The sequence below is a fragment of the Balaenoptera acutorostrata genome, chromosome 18, assembly GCF_949987535.1.
Source record: "Balaenoptera acutorostrata chromosome 18, mBalAcu1.1, whole genome shotgun sequence".
In the NCBI taxonomy this organism is placed as follows: Eukaryota; Metazoa; Chordata; class Mammalia; order Artiodactyla; family Balaenopteridae; genus Balaenoptera; species Balaenoptera acutorostrata.
In genome coordinates this window covers 80,702,198-80,715,384 of record NC_080081.1, presented here as the reverse complement: position 1 = coordinate 80,715,384, position 13,187 = coordinate 80,702,198, and the positions used below count along the sequence as shown (strand labels likewise).

General features: G+C 43.1%; 1 non-coding gene across 1 annotated transcript; it reads left to right on the top strand.

Annotated features, from left to right (window-relative positions):
- The first annotated feature begins 7,744 nt into the window (after positions 1–7,744).
- Positions 7,745–7,851, top strand: LOC114236054 (U6 spliceosomal RNA). Its single transcript, XR_003622091.2, has one exon. It is a non-coding gene; the product is annotated as a U6 spliceosomal RNA (small nuclear RNA).
- Positions 7,852–13,187: the final 5,336 nt, after the last annotated feature.

Genomic DNA, 13,187 nt, shown 5'->3' with positions numbered 1-13,187 from the left:
GAGCCCATGAGCCACAACTACTGAGCCCATGTGCCACAACTACTGAAGCCCACGTGCCTAGAGCCCGTGCTCCGCGACAAGAGACGCCACTGCAATGAGAAGCCCACACACTGCAATGAAGAGTAGTCCCCGGTCACCGCAACTAGAGAAAGCCCGTGTGCAGCAACGAAGACCCATCACAGCCAAAAAAAAAAAGAAAAAGAAAAAAAAGAAAACATAGCAGCATTATTCACAATAGCCAAGAGATGGAGGCAACACAAAGGTCCACCAGTGGATGACTGGATAAACAAAATGTTGTACTGTATATACATACAATGAAATATCATTCAGCCTTAAAAAAAGGAAATCTTGTCACATGTTACAATATGGATGACTTGAGGACATTATGCTCAGTGAAATAAGCAAGTCACAAAAGACAAATACTATATGATTCCACTTATATGAGGTACCTAGAATAGTCACAATGTTAGGAACAGAAAGTAGAATCATGGTTGTCAGTGAGTTTGGAGAGAGGGAAAAAGAAAATTGTTCAATAGATACAGTTTCAGTTTTGCCAGATGAAAAAGTTCTAGAGATTTGTTGCAGAAAATGTGCATATAGTTAACACTATTGTAGCATACATTTTTTAAATGGTTATGATGGTGTTTCTTAACCACATAATATAAAAAATAATAATAAAAGAAAAAAGAATCCAACTTCATTCTTTTTCACGTTGACATCCAGTTTTGACATCATCATTTATTGATAAGGCGGTCCTTTTCCCATTGAATAGTCTTGGCGCCCTTCTTGAAAGTCATTTGAAACTGAATCCAGCAGTATATTAAAAGGATTATAGGGAATTCCCTGGCAGCCCAGTGGTTAGGACTCTGCACTTTCACTGCTGAGGGCATGAGTTCAGGGAACAAAGATCCCGTATGTTGCGCTGCGTAGCCAAAAAAAAAAAAAAAAAAAAAAAGGATTATACAGGATGAGCAAGTGGGATTTATTCCTGGAATGCAAGGAAGTTCCAATATACAAAAATTGATCAACGTAATATACTCTATTAACAGAATGAAGGGAAAAAAGAAAAAAACACATGATAATCTCAAATGATGCCAAAAAAGCATGTGGCAAAATTAGCAGCTTTTCATGACAAAAACACAAAATACACTAAGAATAGAAGGAAACTATCTCAAAATAATAAAGTCCATATATGAAAAATCAACAACTCAATGGTGAAAAATTTAAAGCTTTTCCCCTAAGAACAAAAATAAGATGAGGATTCAGTTTCCTCTACTTTTATTCAGCATATCATTGGAGGCAAGAATAAGAAAAAAAAGGCATCCAGACTGGAAAAGAAGTAAAACAATCTTTGTTCATAGATAACACAATTTTATATGAAATAAGCCCTAAAGATTCCATGGGGGGAAAAAACAACTGTTAAGGCTAATTCAGTAAAATTTCAAGATACAAAATCAACACACAAAAATCAATTGCATTTCTAAACATTAAAAATGAGCAGGGAATTCCCCGGCAGTCCAGTGGCTAGGACTCCATGCTTCCATTGCAACCGGTTTGATCCCTGGTTGGGAACTAAGATCCTCACACCAGCATGGCCAAAAAAAAAAAAAAAAAAAAAAAAGAACAATCTGAAAAAGAAATTAAGAAATCAATTTCATTTATAAGATCATAAAAAATAATAAAATACTTAGGAATAAATTTAACCAAGGAGGTAAAAGACATTTTCACTGAAAACTACACAACATTGCTGAAAAAATTGAAAAAGACACAAACAAATGGAAAGATGTTTTCATCTTCCAGTCTTCAGCAAATGGCGGTGGCAAAACCAGATATTCACGTGCAAAAGAATGAAGTTGGATCCTTACCTAATACCATATACGAAGTTTGACTCAAAGAGGATCAAAGACTTAAATGTAAGAGATAAAATTATAAATCTGTTAGAAAAAAAACATAGGGCTAATATTTATGACCTTGAATTTGGCAATGATTTCTTGTACATGACACCAAAGGCACAGGCAACAAAAGAAAACATAGACAAATCAAACTTCATAAAAAAGTAAGCTTTTGCACATCAAAGGACTCTATCAACAGAGTAAAAAGGCAACCCACAGAGTGGGAGAAAATATTTGCAAATCATATCTGATAAGGGATTATAATCTGCAATATATAGAGAACTCCTAAAATTCAACAACAGGGAAACAATCGAATTAAAAAATGGGCAAAGGACTTGAATAGACATTTCTACAAAGAAGATGTACAAATGGTCAACAAGCACATGAAAGATGCTCAACAACACTATTAGGGAAATGCACATGAAAACCACATGAGATACCACCTTTCACATCTATTAAGAAAACTAGAGGAAATTCCCTGGCGATCCAGTGGTTAGGACTCTGCGCTTCCACTGAAGGGGGCAGGGGTTCAATCCCTGGGGGGGGTGGGGGGTGGGAAATAAGATCCCACAAGCCACGCGATCCAGCAAAAAAGAAAAAGAAAAAAAATTACAAATATGTGGAAATTAAACACCACACTCTTGGGACTTCCCTGGTGGTGCAGTGGTTGAGAGTCCGCCTGCCAATTCAGGGGACACGGGTTCGAGCCCTGGTCCGGGAAGATCCCACATGCCGCGGAGCAACTAAGCCCGTGCGTCACAACTACTGAGCCTGCGCTCTAGAGCCTGCGAGCCACAACTACTGAAGCCCACATGCCACAACTACTGAAGCCCGTGTGCCTAGAGCCTGTGCTCCACAACAAGAGAAGCCACCACAGTGAGAAGCTCATGCACCACAACGAAGAGTAGCCCCTGCTTGCTGCAACTAGAGAAAGCCCGCACGCAGCAACAAAGACCCAATGCAGCCAAAAATAAATAAATAAATTTATAAAAAACAAACAAACAAAATACACCACACTCTTAAAGGGTCAAAGGGTCACAGAAGGACTCACAAGGGAAATTAGAATATACACTGAGACAAATAAAAATAAAGACACAACACACCAAAACTTATAGAATACAGCAAAAGCAGTGCTAAGAGGAAACCTTATAGCCCTAAATGCCTATAGTAAAAACGAACAGAGGTCTGAAATCACTAACCTAATTATATGCCATAAGTAACTAGAAAAAGAAGACCAAATGAACCCCAAACTTAGCAGAAGGAAGGACATAGCAAAGATTAGAGAAGAGATCAATGAAATAGAGAATAGAAAAACAACAGGGAAATCAAAAAACCCAAAAGTTGGTTCTTTGAAAAGATCAACAAACTTGACAAATGGTTAGATAATTTACTAAGCAAAAAAGAGAGAAGACATGGGACTTCCCTGGTGGTCTAGTGGTTAAGACACCATACTTCCAATGCAGGGCATGTGGGGGGTTCGATCCCTGGTCGGGGAACTAAGTTTGGGGAACTAAGATCCCATGTGCGTCAAGGTGCAGCCAAATAAATAAATAAACAAATAAATCTCCTTCAATAAGATTTTTTTTTTAAATGGAGAAGACAAACTACTAAAATCAGAGATGGAAATGGGGATATTACTATTGATTTTAAGAAATTAAAAAGAATTTGGGCTTCCCTGGTGGTGCAGTGGTTGAGAATCTGCCTGCTAATGCAGGGGACACGGGTTCGAGCCCTGGTCTGGGAAAATCCCACATGCCGCGGAGCAGCTGGGCCTGTGAGCCACAATTACTGAGCCTGCGCATCTGGAGCCTGTGCCCCGCAACGAGAGAGGCCACGATGGTGAGAGGCCCGCGCACCGCGATGAAGAGTGGCCCCCACTTGCCACAACTAGAGAAAGCCCTGGCACAGAAACGAAGACCCAACACAACCAAAAATAAAATTAATTAATTAATTAAAAAAAAAAAAAGAATTATAAGAGTATCGTACAAACAATTGTACACCAACAAGGTGGATAACCTAGATGAAATGAATAAATTCCTAGAAATACACAATCTATGACAACTGAATCATGAAGAAATAGAAAATCAGATTAGACCTCCTAATAGAGTGATTGACTCAGTAATCAAAAACCTTGCAATAAAAAAAAGCCCAGGACCAGATGTCTTTACTGGTGATTTCCACCAAACATTTTTTTTTAATAGATTTATTTTATTAATTTATTTGTTTGCTTGTTTATTTATTTTTTGGCTGCGTTGGGTCTTCGTTGCTGTGTGCGGGTTTTCTCTAGTTGCGGCGAGTGGGGGCTACTCTTCATTGAGGTGCACGGGCTTCTCCTTGCGGTGGCTTCTCTTGTTGTGGAGCACAGGCTCTAGGCGTGTGAGCTTCAGTAGTTGTGTCACGTGGGCTTCAGTAGTTGTGGCTCGCGGGCTCTAGAGCACAGGCTCAGTAGTTGTGGTACATGGGCTTAGTTGCTCCGCTGCATGTGGGATCTTCCCGGACCAGGGCTCGAACCCATGTCCCCTGCACTGGCAGGCAGATTCTTAACCACTGAGCCACCAGGTAAGCCCCTCCACCAAACATTTAAAGAAGAAATAACATCGATCCTTATCAAACCCTTCCAAAAAATTGAAGAGAAGGAAACACTTCTTAATTCATTCTATGAGGCTACCATAATCTGATATCAAAGCCAGACAAGGACACTACAAGAAAAGAAAACTAAAGCTCAATATCCTTTATGAACATTGATGCAAAAATACTCAATACTAGCAAACTGAATTCGGATTTAAAGTTTTTAAAATTTTAAAATCAAAAGAATGAAGAGAAAAAAGCACTCCATCATCTCAATTGATGCAGAAAAAGCACTTGACAAAATTCAAGATCTCTTTATGATAAAAATAGTTGACAAGGACACTTCCCTGTTGGTCCAGTGGTTAAGACTCTGTGCTCCCAATGCAGGGGGCCCGGGTTCAATCCGTGGTCAGGGAACTAGATCCTGCATGCCGCAACTAAAAGAGGCTACATTCCTCAACAAAGATCGCACATGCAGCAACTAAGACCTGGTGCAGCCAAAAAAGAAAAAATGTTGATAAACTAGGAGTAGAAGGAAACTACCTCAACATAATAAAAGTCATTCATGAAAACCCCACAGCTACATGGGGTTTTAACCCATCATACTCAAAACTTTTCCTCTCAAATCAGGAACAAGGCTTACAGACCGATTCAGGAAAGTAGTAGGACACAAAATCACACAAAAAAAATCAGTTACTTTTCTATACACCAATAATAAGCAAACAAAAAAGGAAATTAAGAAACATAATTCCATTCACAAGAGCATCAAAGACAAATACAATGCTACGGAATTAGGAATTAACTTAACCAAGGAGATGAAAGACATACAATGAAAACTACATAATATTGCTGTGAGAAATTAAAGCAGACCCAAATAAATGGAAACATATCCTGTGTTCATTGGAAGACAATATTGTTAATGACAATATCACCCAAAGTGGTCTACAGGCTCGATGCAATCTCCATCAAAATCCCAACAATGATTTTGCAGAAATAGAAAATCCATCCTGGGACCTCCCTGGCAGTCCAGTGGTTAAGATGCTACACTTCCATTGCAGCGGGTACAGGTTCGACCCCTGGTGGGGGAGCTAAGCTCCTGCATGCCACGTGGCCAAAAAAAAAAAAAAAAAAAAGAAAGGAAAAGAAAAAGAAAATCCATCCTAAAATTCATATGGAATCTCCAGGGATCCCAAAGCCAAAGTCATCTTGAAAAAGAAGAAAGCTGGAGGACTCACAGCTCCTAATTTCAAAACTTACTGTAAACTATAGTAATTAAAGCAGTGTGGTACTGGCTTAAAGACAGACCTATAAACAGTGGAATAAATAGCCCAGAAATAAGCCCTCCCCAGTGCTGTCAAGTGATTTACAGGGGTGCCAAGACCACCCCAGTAATATTTTAACAAAATTTTTATGACAAAATTCTTCCAAAATTGATTTTAGTGGTGAGGGAAGCCAGCATCCTATGCTAGTTCCCCATCTTAACAGAAACGCAGGTATGATTTATTGTCTTTTTCTAGCTCCTTTGCATCAAGAAAGCAGCAAGTTCAACTGCAGGCAATTTCTGATCACCCAAATGCTGATCTCTGCAACGCAAATTATTTTTGTCCATTTTGAGACACTCCTGGTTAACAAGATGCTAGCTTACTTCATTTCCTCAGGGGTTGTAGTATCTCCCCACAGTAGTTAGAGAGGATATCAGAGGAGGGAATGACATCTCAGCTGTCAAGTGAAATCCCTTCTACATCAAGTTTCTTACCCCTGGGACCAAAGTCATGCTGCTTCCAGCCTAGCCATAAATAATGGCTGCTAGCGTGAGGTTTTCCTCATCAATTCTCTGGGCCAAAGTCGCTGCTCAGTAAACTGCTGCAATTTTCCTAATGTAGGATACAGAGGAACGACCTAGGAAGGGTTATCAAATAGTATACAAGTCTAGACGGTTTGTTCTAGAGTTCCTTTTCATTGAAATAAAAAATGACTATTAGCAACACCAATTAGCTATGTGAACGGCAAGGGTTTTAACCTCTCTGTAACCCTTTTCAGCTTCTACGTCACTAATCAAAATACATTATGAGGAGGGTTTCAAAAGAGTCTTTAAAATTCTAAGCATGATTTGTACTTGTTAGATGGAATGAGGGCCTCTCTAGCCAGCAACAATAAAGTTTTTGAAAATCTGTGTCTCTTCTATGCCTTTTAATTAATTCTCAAAGTCCAACGTGTAAAGGATATAACATAGAAGAACTTCTCTGTAATGCTATTTTCTAAAGAGTAAACTTTATCACGAAGACTGTGTGTTTCAGACTTTTCCAGAATTAATGGATTGTGTCATATGTAATTTTTCCCATAAAATAACCTCATCGCACAGATCTTAGAACATTTAGTGGTTTTGGTACATATAATATTTTATTCTTGTCTGCTCATTTAATCATGGATTGTCCTATTTAGAGGCTTATTTTTGCAGATAAGGGATTTTCTAAGTCAAGAAAAGGCATGCAATTTTTTCAAAAGAAGAGAAAGAACTTAAAAGCATTGATGAGTAGTCAGTCAAGTAAGAGAGGTTTACAGTTTCTTACCTAGTATCTACTAATTGCTAGAATTCTCAGATTTACTAGGAAAGGTTTTTTTTTGGCTGAGCAGCATATAGAATCTTAGTTCCCCAGCCAGGGATCGAACCCTCGCCCCCAGCAGTAGAAGCCCGGAGTCCTAACCACCAGGGAAGTCTCGGAAACCATTCTTTTAATGGTTTTAATTCTTTTAATTCTCTGAAACCACTCTTTTAATTAATAAATTTATTTATTTATTTTGGCCACACCGGGTCTTGGTTGCGGCATGCGTACTCTTAGTTGTGGCGTGCGGGATCTAGTTCTCCAACCAGGGATGAAACCTGGCTCCTTGCATTGGGAGCTCCAGGTCTTACCCACCGGATCACCAGGGAAGTCGCCCCTGAAACCATTCTTTTGACGTGCATCTTAACTATCCAGGGCCAGTATCCTGTTTTCTCCCTCCTGAATCCCCTCAGGGCACACCTTGGGATGGGAGTGGGGATGCCATCCCTGAGGGCTTTATGACCACAACATCCTTTGTTTACTGATAGGACATATTTTGTCCACATGACCCAAGTTAATATTCCGCTTTGACAAAAGAAAAAATGCATTTGGATTAGCTTTAAAAAGTTTTCTCATAAGTATTTGATTTAGTACATAAAACCTAATATATATCTGAATTTTTGAAAATTAGTCTATATCTGTTTCTGTAGATTAGAGTTCTAAAGTTAGAATGAGCGATCATTGCTCATTTCAGCAGCACATGTACTAAAATTGGAACGGTACAGAGACGATTAGCATGGCCCCTGTGCAAGGATGACATGCAAATTTGTGAAGCGTTCCATATTTTTTTTAATTTTCAAAAAAAATTTTTAAAAAGAATGAGATCATAGTATATGCAAATTTTAACTCTAACAGATATTTGTATTCATCTACCAGTTTGTATTCCAAATATTAGTACATGAGTGTAACTTTTTCTCATACTTCATCAGCACTGGTTAACAGTTTTTATTGTCATTTAAGAAGCAAAAAATTGTTAAGAAGTTAAAAATTGTAAGATTTTTGTTTCAGGATGCCTACTGCAGCTAAATTTGTGATTGTAAAAAAACTGAAAATACCCTAAGCAGTAATTAATATACAGATAATTACAAATTAGGGAATATACTTATTGCAGAATATCTACTATTAGCCATGAAGAAGGAGGTGGAACTACAGGGTATTTCTCCCTAACTTCCGCAGTTCACATCCCGTGTGCCAGGACAATACTAAGTTCTTCACGTATATCAAAGCTTCCAAGTCTCATTACAACCCCATGTGGTCAGTACTATCATCACACCTAACTTGTGTTTAAAACAAAATTCAACTAAGTATGGAGAGCTAATTGGCTTTACTCAAAGATTCATGAAGCGGGCAGCGTCCCTTCTAGCAGATAGAAGGGCCCTCCGAGGAGCTGTACAGAATGGAAGGTTTTTATAAGCTGGAGGGTGGGGCAAGGAAGTCATTAGCGAAAGAAAAGAAAGGGTTATTTGGGGCCAGGACATCATTTTTGGGGATAAAAGACTGGGCAAGGGTTTTGTCATGCAGACTGCCTCGCCTTCCTCTTGGTTGGGGGCAGGGGGAGGGGTGGGGGTGAGGATGGGATTACTCCATTGGTGCCAACCAGAAAATTCCAAACTGTCTGGTTAAGATTACATTTCTGGGGAAGGTTGAAACTGTAATTAGATTAGGCATTAAATCTAGGCTTTAGCACAAGTGATGCCATTTTGGGCCTATGGTTTTTTCCTTTAACGATTACAAATGAGGGAACCAAGGCAGTACCACATAGCAATACTGTAGACTACTAAGCAGCAATCAAAAAGGATTAGGTAGGGGGCTTCCCTGGTGGCGCAGTGGTTAAGAACCCGCCTGCCAATGCAGGGGACACGGGTTTGAGCCCTGGTCCGGGAAGATCTCACATGCCGTGGAGCAACTAAGCCCGTGCACCGCAACCACTGAGCCTGCGCTCTAGAGCCCGCGAGCCACAATTACTGAGCCCACGTGCCACAGCTACTGAAGCCAGCCTGCCTAGAGCCCTTGCTCCCAACAAAAGAATCCACCACAATGAGAAGCCCGAGCACTGCAACGAAGAGTAGACCCCGCCGCAACCAGAGAGAAAAGCACGTACAAGGACCCAATGCAGCCAAAAATAAATAGATAAATAAATTTATATATAAAAAAAAGGATTAGGTGGACCTACTTGTACTGATCTGGAACATGTCTGTACCATATCATTAACTGAAAAAGCCAATGTGAGAGTGATAAATAATACGATTCCATTTTATATTTTAAGAGTATAAATGTTTATGTAAACATACCTGTGTAAGCATAGAATCAAATACAGAATATTATTATAGTAATAATTTGGACTTGAAAGATTTGTGAAGAGGGTTCCGATTGATGTCTTAATGTCTAATTTACCTAATTTTAAAGGAAAGAAAGAAAAAACAGGAGGAAGGAAAAGAAAGAAGTAAAATAAAGAAGTGAAATAGGGTTCATCCTAGGGACCTCCCTGGCGGTCGAGTGGTTAAGACTCCACACTTCCAATGCAGGGGGCGCGGGTTCGATCCCTGGTGGATCCCACATGCTTCGTGCTCAAAAAAAAAAAAAAAAAAAAAATGTGTTCATCCTAATGGTAAGCCAAAATTGGGTGCCGCCATGATTAAGCAGCTTTTTTCTTCCACGCAGTGATGGAGAGAAGAAAATTATTAACCTACTCAGAATTTGGAAGCGATTCAAAGCAAACATGTCCCCTTAGTTTATTTAAACAAAGTCATTAAGTTTTCTCCAACCGTCTGATTATTACACGATCTGATATTTGCTACATTACACACTGGTCACTACCACACCAGCTTCCTCCCCATTCCCCACTTGCAATACTAACTGGCCTCCAGATTTTTTTCTGAAAACAACAAAAGATTTTGTTTCTTAAGCCAATTAGTTCCAAATAACTCTTACATCTTCACTTAGCTTTCCCGATGTTTCTGTAAGAGAGGCCCACTGGACTATATTGCAGATGGCTTGGGGCCATTTACTTGGTTTCAATTCAGTTTCTCTAGGTAGAACCAGACATTTTGTCAGTGCATTTGGGGATTAAAATGCATATTTCCCCAGAGACATGCTATAACCTATTCCCACTTTAAACTCTAGGACATGCCCTATATTAGGAAAATTTTTATTAACTATATAATAGAATTAAATTAGTAAGTATATGTTCTGCATCTATAGCTACAACGCGCATGGGAATACAAAGATAAATAACCTATCATTCCTGCCCCCCAAGAGAACAGGGAGAAGACCTGTAGACAACAAATATTTCCACCTACATTACAGTATTTTCTTCGCTGTAGCAAAGTTCTGCGGAAGAGGAGGGGAAAAGGGTAGGGGAAACTCGACCGAGGGAGTAATGTTTCAGCTGGACCTTCAAACAACAGTCTTTAAACTTTTGCTCACATACTTTCTAGAAAGTTTTTGATGAACTATAAACCCTTTTACACATATAAAGTGACATCTAACATAATTTCTGTGTAGTGCAAATATGTCCATTAAAAATACAAATCTTAAATCAGTTTTATTATTGTGTTCAATGGCATCTAAATACTGTATTGTCAGGCTTCCCTGGTGGCGCAGCGGTTAAGAATCCGCCTGCCAATGCAGGGGACATGTGTTCGAGCCCTGGTCCAGGAAGATCCCACATGCCGCGGAGCAACTAAGCCCGTGCGCCACAACTACTGAAGCCCGTGCTCCCTAGAGTCCGTGAGCCACAACTACTGAGTGCGCGAGCCACAACTACTGAAGTCTGCGTGTTCTAGAGCCCATGCTCCGCAACAAGAGAAGCCACCACAATGAGAAGCCCACGCACCGCAATGAAGAGTAGCCCCTGCTCGCCTCAACTAGAGAAAGCCCGCGCACAGCAACGGAGACCCAACGCAGCCAAAATAAATAAATAAATAAATAAATAAAAATTTAAAAAGTACATGAACAAGAAATTCTTCAGTAGTAGGAAATTTTACATGATTCATTTTTCTCACTTGAACTTCATTTCCTTTCTACTTCCCCCATAGAATTTTATCCTAGTGTAATATATATTTGTTCTTAAAAGTCTGCTGGCGACCATCCTATGATATTACTCTGCAACAAAAATATGTAAATAAGTTTTAATTGAAAAATTTCTAGGCCCATAAAGCTAAGTGTTAGACATTTTTTAACCAATGAAATATGAATTACATTGCTAACTTTGATTAAACCGACACAATGTACTATGCACTTCAACTAATAATGTATAAAAAGTAGAATTTTATAGAAACTCTTACTTAAGGTACTTTTTAATTCCCTTTTTGATTTCCTCGTTGACCCACTGGCTTTTTTTAGTCGCATGTTGTTTAGTCTCCATGTAATGATTTTCTCCTCATTTCTTTTTCTGTGACTGACTTCCCGCTTCATGTCGTTGTGGTCAGGGAAGATGCTCGGCCACAGGGAAGATGGCGCCAAGGACCATGCAGCGCACGACCCAGCGGCCAGGGGCGGGGGCCCGCGGCTCTGTAGGTGCCTGGAGCTCTCACAGACGGGGTGCTGTTCAGGCCCCTAAGACCAGGACGATGCAGAGCAAGAAAGCTGACCCCGGGAGCCTGCTTCTGTCCCTCCCGTCCTCTGCTTCCCCCGCCAGCATTAAACTCACAGCATCCAGGGCAGAGGGGATCCACCGTGGCCACCAAGCCGGGAAGAAGGGACAGGTGTCAGCAGGGGACAGAGGGTCCTGTGGTCCACGATGGGTGGTGTGGGAGGCCTGCGAGACACCCAGGAGGAGGATCATTCCTCCCAGCGATCCCTGTGAAAAGGGGCGGCAAGACGCATCGCTCGGGCCTGCAGTCTGATACCGAACGAAGTCTTTCGGTACGAGACTAAGTTTCTAGCGCTTCGTTAAGTCCCTGGGCTGACCTACAGCAGAACTCTGCCCACACCTCCGCACCGGCTCCAGAGGACGGCCAGCCCCCGGACCGCCTGGAAGGATCCTGGAGCCGCGGAAAGGCCTTCTACTCTCTACCCTCCTGCGGGGAAGGCGGACCCAGAAGACCGTCCTGAGGGCGCTCCCAGCGCAGCAGGCCCGGGGGCCGCAGCTCCGGGGGCAGGACTGGGTGGGCAGTGACCTAGCGCCGGGCAGGGGGCGTGAGGGAGAGGGTCGAGGGCTCAACTTGCAGGCCGAGGTCGGGGGCTGGCACCGTCCATCCCCCTCACCTGAGATCCAGCCGCTCACCGTGGGTCGGCCCCCGGCCCGGGCCCCCGGAGGCTCTGCAGCCACCGCCCACCGGCCGGCCCCCCCACCGGCCCCCGCGGAGGTCGTGCCCCCAACCCCGCCCCCGGCCGGCCCCCGCCTCCCTCCCCGGCCGCGGCCCGGACCCCGGGCCTCCCAGACGGGCTCCCGCCCCGCGGCGCGCGCCGGCCGGGGGTCTCTAGAGCCCGAGACCCCTCTCCCGAGCCGGGCCTCCCGCCCTCCACCGGCACGTTTCCGAAACGGGCCGAGGCTGCACACTCACCTCGGGCCCCGCTGCTGCAGCCGGTCCGCGCCCGGGACGCAGGCTGCGGGACGCGAGCTCCCCGGGTCCGGCCTCGTCCGCGGCTTCGCGCTCCCGCACCTGCACGGCGGCCGCCGCTCTGCCCTCGGGCTGCGCAGCCTGCCTCCCGCTTCTCACATCGCGTCTGCTGGCTGCCCCTCGGCCCCCTCCTCCGCCGGCGGGGGGACGTCCGGCGGGGCCTGCGGCGGGGGCTGCGCCTTGCAGGCGGGGGCCCGTGTGTCCTAGGGTGGGACTGGGAGCCCTGCCCCACTGGCCACCCAAAGAGCCGCGCCACGCCCGTCAGGTCCCGCCGCCCCAGGTCCTTTTCCGGGACACCTGGGCAGCTGGGCGACAATAGATAGTTAGATAGATACCTGGGCAGCTGGGTGATCCTGTATATACACCTGGGCAGCTGGGCGACGATAGATAGACAGACAGACAGATAGATAGATAGACAGATAGATAGATATATAGATACCTGGGCAGCTGGGCGACGATAGATAGATAGATACCTGGGCAGCTGGGTGGTCCTGTATATACACCTGGGCAGCTGGGCGACGATAGGTAGGTAGATAGATAGATAGATACCTGGGCAGCTG